Source organism: Aotus nancymaae, unplaced genomic scaffold, assembly GCF_030222135.1.
Source record: "Aotus nancymaae isolate 86718 unplaced genomic scaffold, 86718_ANA_hifiasm-v0.15.2.pri h1tg000077l, whole genome shotgun sequence".
Lineage (NCBI taxonomy): Eukaryota > Metazoa > Chordata > Mammalia > Primates > Aotidae > Aotus > Aotus nancymaae.
In genome coordinates this window covers 10,758,023-10,770,580 of record NW_026988492.1, presented here as the reverse complement: position 1 = coordinate 10,770,580, position 12,558 = coordinate 10,758,023, and the positions used below count along the sequence as shown (strand labels likewise).

The 12,558-nt window shown below is 42.1% G+C and overlaps 1 protein-coding gene across 3 annotated transcripts in view; it reads left to right on the top strand.

Annotated features, from left to right (window-relative positions):
* The window catches only part of KIAA1217 (KIAA1217 ortholog), an 807,714-nt gene that overhangs the window by 447,336 nt on the left and 347,820 nt on the right, over window positions 1-12,558 (top strand). The window lies entirely within an intron of this gene.

The following is a 12,558-nucleotide window of genomic DNA, read 5'->3' as shown; positions in this document are numbered from 1 at the left end:
ACAGGCATGAGCCATCATGACTGGCCCAGGAATTTTTTATGGTAGTGCAAGAACAGACTAATACAGCTTCTAAGTGCAACAAATTGGAGGAAAGTAAGTATATGGAGGAAACTAATGGAAGATATGGATTATTTAATTAGTTTTATTATGCAGACTCGAGTTATTACAATCTTCAGTGGTAAGAGTTATCTCCTCTTCCTGGTATGAAATTTATCCCTTGCTTTTAGGCAGAAATGGGGGTAACAGAAAGTTCCTTCTGTATCTTCTGTTTCTCAGTTGCCTTCAACTCAGAATAATGCTTATGCCAAAGTGGCCTCTTTTAAGGTGGCTTATTCTGCTCACCTTCATTAACTTTGAGGACCTACAGTCAGGTCCTTCCCTATCTTTCCAGCTGTATCCCCAACATTTTAACTTCTGAAGCTTTTTTGTTTGTTTGTTTTTCAGAGACAGAGTCTCGCTCTTTCACCCAGGCTGGAGTGCAGTGGAGCAATCTTGGCTCACTGCAACCTCCGGCTCCTGAGTTCAAGCGATTCTCCTGCCTCAGCCTCCTGAGTAGCTGGGATTACAGGTGCATACCACCATACCCGGCTAATTTTTGTATTTTTAGTAGAGACTAGGTTTCACCATATTGGCAAAATGCTGGATTTCTAGCTCTACACTTTCCTTCCTCTGAACTCATGTACTCATTCTCATCTCTCTGTAATAGCATTTCCTTTCCTCTTCTCCTTCCCAACCTTACCCATCCTTCAACTCAAGTTTAAACTTATTTTCCTATTTCAGTGACTCCCCAGACCTCCAGCTATATCAAGTGCTTTTCCTTCCAAATGTTTTGAATATATGTATCATTGTCTGAGGAATTAACTTGACAATCTGTTATTTAGTCCTTCAGATTTTCTGTAGTTGTGTTGTTTTAACAGTTATGTAAGTCTCTATTGTTATTTAGCTTATCACATTTTGCTCCCCTTTGTCTCTTTAACCTCAGTTGTGCTTCTCTCCCTTGCTCTGTGTATCCTGGAGTATTGCTTTCCAAAGTGTGAGTCAAGAAGAGTGTGAGTCAAAATTCATCCCCTATTGTTGTTGAAAAGGTAGAGTCTGGATACTGATCATGAATCGGCTAAATTGGCTTCCCAGATGATTCCTATACATAGTAAAGTTTATGAATCTATGATGTAGACAGCACATGTTATTCATTCATTCATGCAACAACTATGTGAGCACACGTTAGGTACTAGGTACCTGGGATACACTAGTGAGTCAGGCAGACATGGTCCCTGCTATCTTGGAATTTCTCATTTAGTTTGGAAAATAGAGTTAAGATATGATGTGGGTTACAAAAGAGAGATGTAAAGAGCTGTGGAAATATCTCAGAAAGGAATCTAATCTGGCAGGTGCAGGTATTGGGATACTTCCTAGAGGATATGGAGTTGAGACCTAGAGAGAAGTAGGACCTGGCTAGATGAAGCGAGAGAGGGGAGGATGAATCACCTATAGAAAGGTTCTGAGGTGAGAAAGAGCATGCCCTCTTCTTTGGAGAGACAGGAGACAATGTCAACCTGACTTGAGTCTCCAGGTCAAGGGAGAAAAGTGATAGGAAGAAGAGCTAGGGAGGTAATGCATGACTGGATGATGCCAGGCTTTGAGGCCATGATAAGGAGTTTGGAACTTCCTAAGGGTAGTAGGAAGCAGTTAAAGGAGATTAGCTTGATCAGTTTTGTCATTCAGATTATTTCAGTTCTAGAAGGGAACTAGAATGTACCTGCAAAAATAATTAAGGGACATAATGTAATTTTCCAGGAGAAAGGAGATGTTAGTTTTGTCCAGGTTGGTGGTAATATGATGGATTCAAATGGTACTTAGGAGATAGATTAGATGAAATTTAGTCATTAATTCCTTTTTCAGAGAGAGAAACTGAATGTCAAGGATCTCTTTGATTTTTGTTTTAATAACATTTTGTGGAACCACATAACGCTGAGGACCAGGTTTTAAGGACAGAAGTTCAGTTCTGGGTACACAGGTTTTGGAGTACCTACAGAGCATTCAGGTGGAGCATGCATGTACTTTTTCATATTTCCCATAGAATGGGGAATTTTAAGTGGGCTTTGGGAGAATTGTGGAATTTAGATGAGCACCAGTGGGATCCAGTGAAAGGACCACAAATGTGCTTGTCCATCAAAGGGGTACCTTTGTATCTTTTTTCTTATTTTATGTTTAGTGATGCACTGAATTCATAGTTCTATATTTTTTAATCCATCTTCAACAATGACTGTGTTGGCTGTGTGCAGTGGCTCACACCTGTAATTCCAGAACTTTGGGAGGTCGAGGCTGGCAGATCACTTGAGGCCAGGAGGTTGAGACCAGCCTGGCCAATATAGTGAAACCCCACCTCTCCTACAAATGCAAAGATTAACCCAGCATGGTGGCATTCACCTGTAATTCCAGCTACTTGGAAGGCTGAGGCAGGAGTATCGCTTGAACCCAGGGCAAAGGCTGCAGTGAGCCCAGATTGCACCTCTGTGCTCCAGCCTGGGCAACAGAGCAAGACTCCATCTCAAAAAAAAAAGGAAAGAAAGAAAGAGAGAAAGGAAGAAAGAAAGAGAGAGAGAGAAAGAAAGCTGACTGTGTTCTCCAAGAAGATTATGATGGCTTTGTTTGTTTGTTTTCATTTTGTTTTGTTATAAAGTGATTTGAGTCAATGAGGCTCTTTGCATGGATTGTATTTATGTTTGGTCCTTTTCCTGGGAGTGAGCTAAGAGTAAGAATATATGTTCTTTAAAGTTAATATGTAAACATGACTTATATTTCTCTTAATGTAGTGTATTAATCAGTTATGGGTAAGTTCAGACATACTTGAGGATATGAGAACTTCCATGAAGAGAATAGAATAAGTGAAAGCAGGACTATATCATTTTGTACTAAAATTGCAGTGTTTCTGGTAAACATGTTTGGAGAGGGATTTTAGTAGGTGGTTTGCAAGAATGAGTTGATCTTTGATACAAATACACTCTAGTTATGCAAGGGGCTATGGTTTGAGCATGATTTATTTGTCCCTACCAAAATGCATGTTAAAATTTGATCCCCAGTATGGCTGTGTTAGGAGATGGGATATAGTGAGAAGTGTTTAAGTCATAGATATGGGATCCCTCATGAAAGGCTTAGTGCCATTCCTGTGGTACTGAATGAATTCTTGTTCTGAAAGGACTGAATTAGTGCCCACAAGAGTGGGTTGCTATAAAGCTGGGGCACCCCCCAGGTTCTCTCTTCACACACGTCTGCTTCACCTTTGACCTTTCTTTACCATGTATGACGCAGCACAGAAGTCCTCGCCAGAAGCCAGGGTCATACCCTTGAACTTCCCAGCCTGCAGAATGATGAGCTAAATGAACCTCTTTTCTCTATAAATTACACAGTTTCATGTATTCATTTATAGCAACACAAAACGGATTAAGACACATTTCATAGAACTATTCAAATATAGCCAAATTTCCAAGAAAGAGGAAATAATGGAAAGCTACAGATTCTCCTTCTACCCCTTTTCCTCTGATTGTCCTTCCCCTCTTTCTGTTAGTCATCAGCTTCTCATTCACCTTCAGAAAAGAGAATAATGAAAAAAAGACAGTGGGGCTAAATCACTCTGTGTCCTAAAAATAATTCCCCCAAATCATTATTCACTACATTTTGAAAATTATACAAAACACTTTATAACTAAGGATGAATAATAGAATGTAAAAATGGATCCTTTGCTTGTCCTCATGCATTCCAGTATGAGAAATCCCTTCACACCATTCCTGAGCAATCCTCAACTAGCCTCTGCGCAGTTATTCTTAGCAGCGGGGAACTCCCTCTTTATTTTAGGAATCAACCATTTTTTCCCACTAAATCTGATTAGACTGAATCTTTCCTAAAAGTGAATCAAAATTAATCTACCTTGTGGAATGGTTCTGTACCTCATAGCAACGCAGAAGGAATCTATTCCATATACTTCATGACAGCCTTTCAAATATATTAAGACAACTGACATGTCTCTTCAAGTCTTCTCTTCTGCAAACTAAATATCCCCAATTCCCTCAGATATATTTCTTATAGAACACAATGTCTGCATTCTTCACCATCGTTACAAAAACATATCTCCCCTGGGCCCTCCCAAAGGACAATTATCCCTTTCTGAGTGACACTCACACTTTGGACAGCACCATCTATAATAGGACAGCTGCCTCTTGGTTATTCTTGTGTTTACTTTTAATGACAAACACTTTAGCTTTCAACAGAGCCAGTGAGTGGAGACTTAGGGATGTGTGTTGTTTTTAAAGCTTAGGTTTTCCAGGGTAGGTGGAATGTGTAGGTATGGTTTCTAACAGAAGTGGTTTTTCATTTGTGGGACTTGAAATGGGCTGAATCCCAGCAGAATCGCTGGGTAATAAAAGGGAGGGGTTTTAAATTTCATCAGAGTAAAATGGGAAGATATTTCCCCTTTTTCACTTTTTATGTGGCAGTTGTACCTTAATCTGCTTTTAAGAACAGCTGTTGTAACAGATGTTCATTTTAGATGGTATCTTTTTTTAAAATATACCCAGCAAATCCTTTTCATAAAGAGATGTTTATGAAAGCCCAAAACTTTTTTCTAATGCAAATAAGCTATCATTTGTGGAGCACCTTCAGACCATCACCCACACAGACTAAGCATCTGCACAGCACACAGTCCTCAAGTATATGTTATGGAGGATTTCCCATGAAGCCTGAGCCCCATTTTTGCCTCTAGAAACTTTCAATGCACTGACTGCTGTCCAGCAGCAGGATTCCAGCCCATGGGGAGGCCACTGGTCAACAGAGCAGGGCTAGGAGAAGCAGGAAAGCCGGCTGCAAGACTGGCAGTGTTCAATTCAAAACCAGGAGCATAGGATTGTCCCTTTTTCTAGTTCTCCTTTCTGCCAGATTTTTGAATCTGGCCCCATAGGTGGTAATTCAAACCAGACAAGGTTTTTATACTTGGAAATCACAGGCATGCTGGAGAATTCTGCTCTTGGTTGGTACAGGGACAGAAAACCATATTATCTCAGAAAAAGATATATATATATATATACACACACACACATATCTCATTACATATAGTATCTAATATATACTATAACATTGGTATATAAATATACTAGACATATAACATTAGTATATAAATATACTAGACATTTATAAACTATATGTTTCATAAGTAAAAAGAGAGATGCATAGGCTGAATTAATTTTAATCAATAAAAGTTCTTTCTGAAATGAAACAGGACACCCTTAAGAAGAGACTCCTCTTATTAGTCTCTGCTCTTCTCTAATCTCTCAGCTAGAAGGGGAAATTCTTTCTAACGGAAGAACTCTCAGAATCACCATTTACCCAACTGTCGCTGTTGTGGAAGTCTTTACGCTTCCACTACATACGTAGTAAAACCCACAGGTAACCTGCAGGATAAGGAATTCCAGTGGGGGTAAGTTACCAGCACATCCAAGGACGCCCCTCAGTTCCGCAGTTCGGCTGCTCAAGGCTTAATGAGAATCTCTTTTAAGACGTTTGCTTCAGCATCTCCTTGCAAGTCCTCAAACTCTTCCTTTGTCGTAACTATCTGTTATTTTATTACTTTTAATTTATTTTAATTAATCCGTACCCATGATTTTTAAAATCAAAACCTACTAAATCATTCTCCTATTACCTGATTCACCAGCTTTAAAGAATCGACTCTTGGCCAGGTATGGTGGCTTATGCCTATAATCCCAGCACTTTGGGAGGCCACGGGAGATGGATCACTGGTGAGACCAGCCTGGCCAACATGATAAAAACCCGTCTCTACTAAAAATGCCAAAATTCACCAAGTGTGGTGGCAGGCACCTGCAATCTCAGCTACTCTGAGGCTGAGACAGGAGAATCATTTGAACCTGGGAGGCAGAGGTTGCAGTGAGTGGAGATCCCACCACTGTACTTCAGCCTGGAGACAGAGCAAGACTGTATTTAAAAAAAAAAACAAAAAAAAAACAACTCTCCATTTGAAAAATGAGGAAAATCAACATATTTACTCTAATTTCTGTCTTCCCTTCCCTTCCATTCCCAACTCATGTTAGCAGTATTATTTTTAAATGGTCACTGCTCTTAAAACTTAAGTTCTGAAATCATCACTCCTATGGTTGCCTTATTTTTAGTTTTAGCACTAAGCGGGTCAGTCCTCACAGCAGCCCTTTCGCCCTGACTTTTTCAATTTTCTGTTGGATGACTAGGGTTTGCTCTTCCATATTTCCTCAAAAGGGCTCATGGGAACTATTTTCCTGAGCATTTAAATTTGAAAATCCTCTGGCTTTATACTTGGATGACAGCGTTGAGCATAAAATTCTTGAGTCATACTTTACAGCTCTAAAGACTTTGTGTCTATTATCCACTGCCTTCCAGAATTGACTTTTTCTCACTTACGATTTGACCTGTACCCATTTTTTTTCTTAGCCTGTATTTCAGTGTAATTCAATGCATGTCTTTTACTGCAGTAAAGCTTCTTGAATTATCTTCGGATATAATTATACCTTTTCCTCTTCCAGTTACTTGGTTTTCTTCAGTGATACCTATTACTTAGAGGGTGGATCTTTGTTATGTCTCCCATCTATACATGTTTAATCTGGCCGGATACAGTGGTTCATGCCTATAATCCCAGCACTTTGGGAGGCTGAGGCAGGCAGATCTCCTTAGGTCAGGAGTTTGAGACCAGCCTGACCAACATGGTGAAACCCCGTATCTCCTAAAAATACAAAAATTAGCTGGGCATGGTGGCAGGTGCCTGTAATCCCAACTGCCCCAGAGGCTGAGGCATGAGAATCTCTTGAACCCTGGAAGCAGAGCCTGTAGGGAGCCGAGATGGTGCCACTGCACTCCAACCTGAGTGACAGAGTGAGACTTTGTCTCAATAATAATAATAATAATGTTTTTCACTCCCTTCCCCCGCAGTTTATTTTATTCAGTTTCCTCAAATGTACACTCTGTGACTCAGGCTATGCTTTTCGGCATCATGTCTTCTGCTCAAATCCTCCTCCAATGGTGCCCCATTTTTACGGTGGTTTTATTGATCTGCCTTTGAGACTCTCCACGCAGCCCTGGTCTGCCATCCTGACCATTGTCCCTCGGATCTGTTCATAAACAGTCACAGAAAACCCCGATTGTAGACCCTGGTTGTAGACCCCGGTTATAGACCCCATCTTTGACTCAGTTTTTCCTAACACGAGCTCCCTGTCATGTCGCTTGTCACAGCATCCTGAGTCCGCTGCCCCCTTTCTCTCATCCTTTTCTCTTTTGTATTTGCTCACATAACCTTTGTGGCTGACTGAGCTAATGGCGATTAATCTGCTCAGAATTTCTCCCTCCTCACTGCCTCCAGGTCATTTATTTCCTTTCTCAGGCCAGAGAGTCCAGCTTCCAAAAAAATGTCACTGCTCTATACTTCTCTTTCTCTCTTCACTCATTAATGTGTTCTGTACTTTTAATTCATTTCCACTTGGCCATAAAGCATCATAACTATCAGCAGAGAAAAGAAAACCAGTGCCCTTGGAGATTCAGCATGCAGTCCTGAGCGGGTGGGCCTCCGCATGCCATTTCTTTGAACTCCAGTATTTTATCTTAGAAAATAAAGCAATAGGCTGGGCACGGTGGGTGATGCCTGTCATACCAGCACTTTGGAAGGCCAAGGTGGACAGATCACTTGAGGTCAGGAGTTCAAGACCAGCCCGGCCAACATGACAAAACCCCATCTCTACCAAAAATATAAAAATTAGCTAGGCGTGGTGGCAGCCTGTAATCCCATCTACTCAGGAGGCTGAGGCAGGAGAATCGCTGAAGCCAGGTAGGTGGAGGTTGCAGTGAGCTGAGATTGTACCACTGCACTTCAGCCTGGGCAACAGAGAGAGACTCTGTCTTGAAAAAAAGAAAAGAAGGCAATAATTTCATCCAACACCATAATATCTGTGTTTGTTGTAAGCATGTTTATTTGTAGTGTTTTAAGTGACTTATGTCTTGAATTAATTGACCCCTTCATCCCACCTCCAAACCTCAAGGAAAAGTGAAGCCTCCTAAAAAGAAGCCATAATACTAATGAGTTTTTCAATACTTTCTGTCCTGCCTCTGGGAGTTCTCAGGGGTAGAGGATCACAGCCAGGGACAGTCTTGAACAAGCATGATTGGAGGCTGAATGCAGTGGCTCATTCCTGTAATCCTAACACTTTGGGAGGCCAAAGTGAAAGGATTGCTTGAGCCCAGGAGTTTGAGGCCAGCCTGGACAGCCTAGTGAGACCCCATCTCTGCAAAATGAAAAGTTTTGAAATTAGCTGGATATAGTGGTGCATGACTATAGTCTGAGATACTAGGGAGGCTGTTACAGGAAGATTGATTGAGCCCAGGAGTTCAAGGCTGCCATGACCTACGATCATACCACTGCACTCCAGCCTGGGTGACAGAGTGAGACTCTGTCTCTATTAAAAAAAAAAAAAAAAGTATGATTGGACACAAAGGGTGTGATCTAATGGTAATAAACTGGGGGGAACTTAGCAAGGCCTGTTTGTTCAGATTCTTCTTGACCTCTCTTTGTGGCATTCCTCTCCTCTGGGTATAAGGCAAGATACTTGACACTTAGGGATCTTATGGACTATTTTCAGGAGAGGTCAGTTGGAGAATTCCTTTATGGCTGGATCTTAAACAGAAAGACTGGGGAAAGTCAAAGCTAGTGACCTGCATGTTACCCTAGCTTGGGGGAACATGTTTTGCACCCCAATGCCCAGAAATAGTAAAGCAGGAAGCAGGAGGAGATTGTACATACAGGTTCTATGCTGTAGCCATTTCTCATCCTTACTTCAAACCCTCAACTTCCCCAAGCAGCTTATTGTGTATTAGGGACTGAACCTGAGCCTTCCTCGACTCAGAGCTTGCCTCATGGTAGAATGGTCAGCAGCCCTAAACTCCCGCGGGCTTTAGAAGTTAGGGCTTTCCCATAGCAGGATTGCCCCGGTTGACAAACACAAGGAGTCCAAAAATTTCTCCTACCCACAGATTCCCCCATATGTCCTGGGAGAACCCAGTGCTATCTAGGAATTCCAGAATTAGAACAAGCCACGGAGGATATCCTGTTTAAGGGAAGCAGGCTGCTGACCAGTTATTTTCTTAACACCTTTCCATCCTTTGGCACCTACTCCAGGAAATGCCAGCCAGAACTCTCCAATTAGCTGCCATATGGATAGAATCTATAAGAAGAAAATGTGTAATCCATATCAGTTACATGCTCCGAAGAGCAGATGATTCCATGAGGATAAAGGGATAACCAGGACATGGGTTTGTCATGCTTAAAAAATGATCAGAGGCTGGGCACAGTGGCTCACGCTTGTAATCTCAGCACTTTGGGAGGCTGAGGTTGGCAGATCGTTTAAGCCCAGGAGTTCAAGACCAGCCTGGGTAACAAGGTGCAACCCCATCTGTATACAAAATACAGAAATGAGCTGGGCAAGGTGGTGTGTACCTATGGTACCGGCTACTTGGGAGGCTAAGGTAGGAGGATGGCTTGAGCCCAGAAGGTGAAGCCTGCCAGGAACTGAGATTGTGGCACTGCACTCCATCCTGGATGATGCAGTGAGATATATTCTGTTCTTTTCCCCTCTGTAGCGGGGAAAAGATTTCATTGCTAGCTTCATGGTTGAGACGTGTAACAAACGACTTATTAGCAAGAGAAAAGTATACAAATTTACTTTTTTTTTTTTTTTGGAGACAGCGTCTCACTCTGTTGTCCAGGCTGGAGTGCAATGGCACAACAATCTCAGCTCACTGCAACCTCCACCTCTTGGGTTCTGTCTCAAAAATATACAAAATAAAAGATCAGGCACCTTGTACCACAGAGTCTAATTTTTTCATAACACAGTTTTACTCTATTTAATGTGATTTAAAGACCTGCATTCCTGACTATTAATCTAGTCAGGAATAAGAAACATTTAACGGGCACGATAGGAAAGTTCTCCATTCAGGAGAGTTATATAAGGTTTTGAAATTCCTGCAGAAATCAGACATACTATTTGATGGTACAATAGGGTGACTAAAGTCAACAATAACTTGATTGTACATTTGTGTAACTGCATTGTTTGTAATACAAGAGATAAATGCTTGAGGGGACGGATGCCCCCTTCTCTATGATGTGATTATTTCGCACGGCACGCCTGTATCAAAGCATGTCATGTACCCCACAAATATATATACCTATTCGGTACCCCCCAAAGTTAAAAATTTTTAAAAAAATAAAAATGTTTGCAAAAGCAAGCCAGAAGAGGATCAAGAATGGAGGCACTAAAACTGTGATGGGGAAAAGATTCCATTGCCAGCTTCATGGTTGAGACGTGTGTAACAAAGGACCTATTAGCAAGAGAAAAGCACAAAATTTTTTTTTTATATATAGAGTTTTGCTCTGTTTCCCAGGCTGGAGTGCAATAGTGCAATCTCAGCTCACCACAACCTCTGCCTCCCAGATTCAGGCAATTCTCATGCCTCAGCCTCTCTAGTAGCTGGGATTACAGGCACTCACTACCGTGCCCAGCTAATTTTTGTATTTTTAGTAGAGACGGGGTTTTGCCGTGTTGGTCTGCAACTCCTGATTTCAAGTGATTCACCCTCCTTGGCTTCCCAAAGGGTTAGGGTTACAGGCATGAGCTACTGCTCCCAGCACAGATTTAGTTAATGTAAGTTTGGGTTGACACGAGAGCCTTCAGAAAGGAAGACCCAAAGAAAGGTGTGTATGTTTACACCTAAGTCTGAGGAAGAGCAGGACAGCCACGTAGAAGTATGATTAGCAGTTGAAAGGAAGTGATCTAATGGTAAAAACTTGAGCACTCAGTGAGGCCTGTTTGTTCAGATTTTTCTCTCTGTCCCTGTGTCGTCAGAGACGAGGATGCTCCGTTCTTCCGTGTGGAGGGAGGACACCTCTCACATGAGGGTCTTGCCACCTGCTTCAGCGGGGAAGGGAAAGGGGAAGGTGAAAGAGACCTTCCTGCTTCTGCTGTTTTCTCAACGCCAAGGTATCACGTTTAGGGGGTGGTTTTCTCTGGACCCCATAAGAGCAATCATTGTGACCTTTCCAGTGCCATCCCCACACAGTTACGTGCTTCACATCCCACTTCTTCATGGCCCAGGCTTCTAAGAGAAGCACATTTGGGACAGATGGCATGGGGCCAGGAGATGGCCTCCAACTTCAGTTAGAGGTCATGTTCAGACCAGGACTCTTGAGGTCCCTAAAAGGCTGGAGAAACACACAGGACCCAGTTAATTCACTTTGCGTATGTGACCAGAGGTGACATTTGCAATGGCTGGGGTGATGCTTACAGCAAGACCTTGGGAAGCTTATGTTATTTTGTGTGTTTTTATTTCAGATTTTGAGACAGGGTCTTGCTCTGTCACCCAGCGTGGAATGCAGTGGTGCAATCATAGTTCACCGTGGCCTTGAACTCCTGGGCTAAAGCGATCTTCCTGCCTCAGCCTCTGAGTAACTGGGACTACAGGCATGTGCCACCACGCCCAGTTAATTTCTAAATTTTTTTTGTAGAGACAGAGTCTTGCTGTGTTGCCCAGGCTGCTCTTAAACTCCTGGGCTCAAGCAATCTTCCTATCTCAGCCTCCTGAGTAACTGGGACTATGGGTATATGCCACCATGCCTAGTTAATTTTAATTTTTTTTTTGAGAGACGGGGTCTTGCTATGTTGTCCAGGCTGGCCTTAAACTCCTGGGCTTAAGTGATCTTCCCACCTCGGCCTCCCCCTCCTAAAGCGCTGGGATTACAGGCATGAGCCAGCACACCTAACCTAAGCTTACGGTATTTGCGGCTAAAATGCTCTGGCTTCTTAAAGATCCCTTAAGTAACTTTGCACTTGTCTCAAATAAATCTTATAACTCTCTCTTATAGGAGTCCTCCTGACTTATCTGGAGAGAAAATCTGCTATAAAGCGACCGTCTGATGTAAGATATTATACCAGATATTATATATTCAATTTCAATAGCTACTTGGCAAAGCGTTCCTCCCTGATCCAAATGTAGCCCTGTGTAGACAATGGGGTCTTTGCTGTCCTATCTCTGGCCATCTGTCCTGCTCAGTTATAAACACAGTGTTAGATGTTTCTTCATCTTCCCCACAGTCAGGTCAGATAATACTTGTCTTCCTTTATCTACAAGGGGGAACTCTCTAAATTGTTGCTATCTAACCTGAACATGAACGATGATCTAAATTGTTTCTTCTTGGGGAAATAAATGAGCTGTCACATGCAGCACTGTGCGAATCCAGATAACTCCATCTGTGTCAACAGTAGATGAGGAAGGTCTTCAATTCTCAACATTTGACATGTTAGAGTAGATCACAGTACTCAAGGATTTTGTTGTTGTTGTTATGATCTTCATCTTCAGCTTTTTCTTCACACACACACACACACTCACACACAAGCAGTAATGTGCATGTACGTGTACTTTGGTTTCTTCATTTGGAAATAATTTAAAATAGGCTGGGCGCGGTGGCTCACACTTGTAATCCCAGCA